General features: G+C 46.8%; 1 non-coding gene across 1 annotated transcript; it reads left to right on the top strand.

Annotated features, from left to right (window-relative positions):
• Positions 1-3,652: 3,652 nt before the first annotated feature.
• On the top strand, positions 3,653-3,725 carry TRNAS-AGA (transfer RNA serine (anticodon AGA)). Its single transcript has one exon. It is a non-coding gene; the product is annotated as a tRNA-Ser (tRNA).
• The last annotated feature ends 2,747 nt before the right edge of the window (positions 3,726-6,472 follow it).

Genomic DNA, 6,472 nt, shown 5'->3' with positions numbered 1-6,472 from the left:
TAAGCGTGTGGGCTGAGCCAGGGCCTCAGCTTTGGAGCCAGAATGTTCTGGGTTCAAAGCCAGTTTATGAGCTGTGTAACCTAGGGACCATTACATAGTCCCTGTGAGAGCAAGTTTCTCCATCTTTAAAATGGGAGTGATGGTGCCGCTTTTATGGGATGGCCAGGAGGGGGCTGCGAAGTCACGTGACAAAGAACTTGCCCCTGGCACAGACGGAGCGGCCAGAAGGCAGTACCTGCCATTGCTGTCACAGACACCAGTGATGCTCTTTCTTTCATGGTGACACAGTTAGAGGTGACGTGATGGCTTACTCCCGGGAGGTGACTCTCAGTCCTCTCCTTGCTGGTGGTCAGTCTAGATCCCACCTGGCTGGGGACTCTCTACTCCCTCCACCTCCAGAAGGCACCTCCAGAAGGATGAACTGAGGATGGACCACATGCTCATGAGAGGTCAGAGAAGGGGAAGATCATAGTGGCCACTGTGTGGCCTGGCTCCTGCACATGGTAGAGCTCGGCTTCCTCGGCCAAATGAACAAACCACAAGGGTCTGACTTGAGGGGTCTTTTTGTTGTTATTGTTGTTGTTTTATTTTATGAGGGGGAGGTAATTAGGTTTATTTACTTATTTACATTTGGAGGAGGTACTGGGAATTGAACCCCAGACCTTGTGCATGCTAAGCATGTGCTTTACCACTTGAGCTATACCTTCCCCCAAGAAGGGTCTTGACCAACTGTAGCAATAGGTTTCGAACTCACGGCTAGGCATGGTTACCTGCTGGGGAGCTTCAGGCCGCATCTTATGAAACCACATAGGATCAGTTCAAAATGGCAAAATGTCATCCTGCAGGTAAGACAGATTTAGTTGATTAATTTCAAAACATTGAGGTTGGAGAACGGGAGAATGTCTTGGAGGCTGGGTCTCCCTCCCTGCTGAAACCCAGACAATCTTATCAGACATCTGCCCTCTCTATCCTGCCATCCTCTGGCCAAAAGTGAGGCTCACCCCACTCCACACTTAACTGACATAGGCTTGCTAGACTCCCTGAAACTATTTAAAAATTTCCACTTCCCCTCTCCAGGCCTTCTACCTGGACCCCTGCGGTGGCCTCCTAGTAAGGGGCCATCATAATCCCATCTATTTGGCCCCCCTAATTCCACCTCTGGTAGTCACTCCACATCCCAAAGAATAAAGCTTCACTTCTTAGCTCTGCATTTAAAAATGCTTTTCAGTCTGGTCTCTGCCCACCTCCAGCTCCTCCTCCATCAATTTCATAGCCCAGAGAAACACTGCTTCCTTGCCCCCTGCTCCCCAACTTTGCCCACACACCGTCCCCTCCTTGGGGCATCCTTCCAAGGGGAGCTCCGGGTCCCTTCTCATTAGACACCCTCATGTCTCACCTCCTCAAGTGCTAAGATTGAACAACATTTTTGACACTTCCTTATACGATAGGACTTTTTAAACAAACAAATCTTTTTTAAATCCCGAGTTATAAACTCCATTACATCAGGAACTGAATCACATATGACTTTGTGTGCCCTATAGTCCCTAAGTTACCTTGAACGTGGAGGGTTTGTAATAAATATTTGTTGGACAAATGAATATTTAATTACTTTATAAAAGTTCCTCTGTTTATCATGAAAATGGCCTTTCTTCCATGGTCACAAAACAATTCAATATCTCAGAAGCTTTTGCTGGTATCATTTTCTTGAGCACAGTTATTAATAATTTGTCTTAAAATGTTCGTTTAAGTGCCGCACATGAAGATAAGAGGTCTGCTTTTCTGTTGGTGCACATCCTCAGCCGTAATTATCTGTCATAAGAGGCATGAAGAGGTGTGAAGATGAAAGCTCGAAAGGTCAGAGATGCCACTTCGAAATCCTGAAATGGGAAGCAATTATCAGCAGCCTTGAGAGCCGGGGTGGAGAGGGCACAATTAATCACGTGTGAGGCTATTTGTTCTCACGTCATAGAATTCTGTCTCCCTCCCCCAGCCCAGCCCAACACACAGCACACGTGCAGTAGAGGCAGCCTTCTCCCTGCTGGCAAAGGGTTACCCACAAATGCACATCTTTGTGGGGGACCAAAGTGTGCTCTTTCCAGGACCAGAATTCCACAACACGTGAGGCTCCAGACAGGACTGCCCAGTCTTCCCAAGCGTGAAAGTCTCACCCGATTCGACCTTCCATGTATTGCAGTGTCATTTTCGTGAACATTATTCAGTCTGCTGTGAAGTCACACTGTGATGTCACACTGTGATTTTCTCAGAAGCTCTGTGCCCTTTCCTCTGACTTTGCTAAAATATTTAGTTTCTGTATCTGCTTTTCATAGTTTGCCAATCTCCCCATGGCTGTCAGATGCTCTGTGGTCACTTTGTGAGGGGACAGCCTGCAGAAGCAATCCCCGCTCCAGCCCGGCCTGTTTACAAAGGCCACCAAGTTGGTCGAGGCTGTGTCTGAGCAAGAACCGTGTTACTAAGGGTGAGAACTACTGGTCCTTGTTACAGGTATTCCCGAAGGTCTGAGGCCTTTTCCTGCTTGCTCCCTGGCTCCCTAGAAAGTTCAAGTTGTAAGCTGAGAGGTCCCAGTTCCAAATAGAGGTGGCAGGCACGCTCTGTAGCGGTGTGTAGATAATCTCCACTTCGTGTTTCAGCACAACAGCATCATCATTCATCATTATTAAATTACTGCCACTAATTTGAATTTTATTGGTTTCGTAACTTTTATTATATTCACTTAGAAATTTGTACATGAGCTGATACGTGTTTAACTAGCATTACAATAATAAAGTCAACCCTAGGGAGACAAGAAGAATTTTCCTCAGTTCTGCCTTGCAAAATCTTTCTCTGACACAGCCTGCTCACTGGGAGGTTTTTCATTGACTCTGTTCTTGCCTAGACGTTATTACTGGTTCAGAGTGACTGGTAGTAAACGTTCGTTCCAAAGACATCTCTGATGACCCACCGGGGAACTAGGTTGTAAGTCTAGAAAGGGGTCACTCAGATCACCCAGGATGTGCTGACACTTGTCTTTTTATTACCATCAAAATATCCACATCGTTTTTAATTAAACTTCTTATTTTGAGAAAACTGTAGATTCACATGCAGTTGTAAGAAAAAATACCAAGAGATGCCACGTATCCTGAGATGCCACGTATCCTGAGATGCCACGTATCCTTCACCCAGTTTCCGTAGTGGTAACATCTTATAAAACTGTAGCAAGCTCACAGCCAGGACACAGACATTGACAGCATCCATGACAAAGCCCGGACCTTAATCAGATTTCACCATCTGAACATGCACTGACTCATTTGTGTTTATTTTTGTGTGTATTTAGCTCTCTGCAGTTTCATTGTGTGTCTAGTTTCCACCACAATCCAGACCTGGATCGGTTCCATCACCACAAGGACCCCTAGAACTACCCTTTTATAACCACACACCTCCCCGCACTGGCTGCACCCACCCCACCCCCTGAACCCATGGCAACCACCAATCTATTCTCCAAATCCATAGTTTGGTCATTTCAAGATGCTTATATAAATGGAACCATACAGTGTGCAACATTTTAGCACTGGCTTTTTTACTTAGTATAATTCGGTAAGATCCATCCCAAGTGTAGTATGTATGAAGAGTTCATTCTTTTTATGGGCGGGGGGAGGGCAGGTATAGCTCAGTGGTAGAGTGTGTGCCTAGAGTGCATAAGGCCCTGGGTTCAATCCCCATTATCTCCATTAAAAAAAAAAGTTTAAGAAATTACTTCAATTAAAAAAAAACCTGTGGACTCCACTTTGCAAAACACTGATTTAGTGACTGACACCAGATAATTAAACTATCAGAAGGTGTCCTCGAAGCTATAAAAAGGGAAGTAGCTAGTTCTGGATGTAAACAAACAAACAAAAACTTAATGAATAGATACTGGAAAAACCTAAAGTTTCAAGTGGTTTTCTGCCTCCCAAACGGTAGAGGCTTGAGGGGTTTCATTGTTTTGGGGTTTTTTGTTTGTTTGTTCGCTAGTTTTGAGGCAGTGTCCTTTGTTGTAGGAAAAACATTCTAAGTGGACTTTTGGCTTTTTAAATATAAATCAAGTCCCTTTCCGCAGGTCTAGAGGAAAATGTGTGCAGTACAGGGATGGTGACTTCAGCCAACTACACCTCTGGAGCTCCAACTTCAGGGCCCCGTCTCTTGCCAGGTCTCTTCCCAGACCCTGGAAGCCTGGTCACATGTCTCTGTAAGTTTTTTCTAAGTAAGGTTTTTACCATCATTGAGTAAGGCCGTTACCTGGATCCACTCCAAACTCCCTGTATCACACCCTTCCAGCCAGGTGACACTGGAATGACCATGGCATTTGGGGGATCCAGCAAGGGAGATAAGGATGCATTTAGTTTGGATGGTGGGATCCACTTCCGTGGCCTGCAGGCACTTCCACGTGTCCTTAAGTTATTGCCAACCGACTGCCCTTATACACAAATGTCCCCGAGGAAGCGTCCTGCCACCCTCTGGGTGGGCTCCCCTGGCCTCCATGAAGATTGAAGGCCTAGGGCCATCTTATAACATGAGCACATCTTGAGGGCACCCAGCAACAGGAGTATGTGGGGTTGGAAAGATTGGAAATGTACCCAGCCAGGAGTTGGTCTATGGAAAATCCCTTGAATCACCAGACGTGTAGAATTGTAAGCCGAAGGTTCAGTTCTCATCGACACCAGTCAGAACGGACCTTCAGCCCTGTCAGGAATAGTCTCGATAATGAAGCTCATACAATTATAAACATACCATACTCTTTCCTCGTTTTTGATAAACTTTCGTCAGAATCTCCTTGTTCGTGGGACATGAACCTGTAAATTACTGCCAGCACAGAGCACATCTCTGTGGACGTCACATGTCTTAGGTACCCCAACACGTCAGATCCATTTTAAAATACCTGACACAACTTGTCTTGATGAAGTCTGTGCTTTCAGATGAAGTACATTTTGATCAATCATGCACAAGGAAATTATGCTAATTGGAAACTGTGCCAAATAGAACGTATTATCTTTTTATTCTCTCTGCAGAATATGATAGGTGATCAAAGAGCATGCAGCCCCGAAAAACGTAGAGACGTCTCAGGCTGTCAATTAAAATATTAGGTCATTTTCCTGGATTTGGTGCTATTTCAGGCGTTCTTTTTAAGCGTTTAAAAATTTGAAGATTGTTGTGTTTTTTTCCTCATTCTATATAAATATTCATTTTTGTAACTAATTTGTATTCACAGTTCTGGAATGAGCCCCACTCTGAAGACTTTCTTCGGGAGACACAGGGCCACTGTCTGGATGGACTCAGGCTGTGAACTGTCGCTGCTACTGGGTTATTATCTGGGTTATTTGGGTGGTTGTTTTCAGGGGGCCACAGTGAAGGTTCAGACTGTGAGAAAGGCACAGTCGTGACTTCTGTCCCCCTACCCCCTGGAGGAGGTGATCTGGCGGTCTCAATTCAGACTGTTCAGGACCGACTTAGCTGGAAGTGAGGACGTCGCACCTTTGTACCTCATGCCTTTGGAGGCCACAAGGGAACTGTGGGTGAAAGCACGTTTCCCTCCTGGAGACTGGACCTTCCCACTGTCCATCATCCTGGGGCTGGAGCAGGGGCTCAGGTCTGGCCTGAGAGTCGGGTGACAGACATGCGGTCTGCTGTATGAGCGGTGGTGGTGTCCAGACCTCTCTCGGCCAGGGGACGAGCTGGCCCTTCCTGGCAGGGCAGTGAGTGGCCCTGGGAGGGTCCCTGAGGGAAGGCCTGGCTCCGTGGGCCCTGTGAGCCACCTGATCCTTAGGACTTGCCAGTTGCCCTCTGGTTGTGTCCCATATACTGCCCTGGGGCCTCAGGAAGGCCGGCGTACTGTCCCATGGCAGCCACTCTGTGGGGACTCACAAGATGGCCTGTCTTACTCTCAGAGCCTGTAGCTTTAGGGAGAGTAGCGAATCCTGAGGCCGAGGTTCCCAGAGGAGGAGGCAGTGGTCCAGCACCATGGCCAAGAAGCTGTGCCAGAAACCACGGGGCGCCCTGCCCCATGCCCAGGTGAGTGAGTGGCGGACCCTGGGACACAGATGTGGGATACTCGAAGAGATCCAATTTACAGGCAGTAAGCTAGTGGTGCTTACACTAGCAGGAGCCCTCAAGGGCTTCTACAAATTTTAGGGCCCAGGTTGCCCCCAGACAAGTCAAGTCACGGGTAGAAGAACCCCTGTGGGGTGGGACCAGGCCCTAGGAGTTTTGAGAGCTTCCCCAGGTCATTCCAGTATCAAGGCAAGGGTGGGGCCACTGAGCCATTGGAATTTGGGCATTTAAAAGGAAATGTGTTAGAAGTTCAGGATTAACAGACATGCAGTACTATATATAAAACAAATAAACAACAAGGACCTACTGTAGAGCACAGGGAACTATAGTCAGTATCTTGTAATAACTTATAATGGAAAATAATCTGAAAAAGAATAGACATATAAGGGGG

Source organism: Camelus dromedarius, chromosome 32 (genome assembly GCF_036321535.1).
Source record: "Camelus dromedarius isolate mCamDro1 chromosome 32, mCamDro1.pat, whole genome shotgun sequence".
Lineage (NCBI taxonomy): Eukaryota > Metazoa > Chordata > Mammalia > Artiodactyla > Camelidae > Camelus > Camelus dromedarius.
Note: the sequence above shows the minus strand (reverse complement) of the source record. Positions and strands in the feature narration are given on the sequence as shown.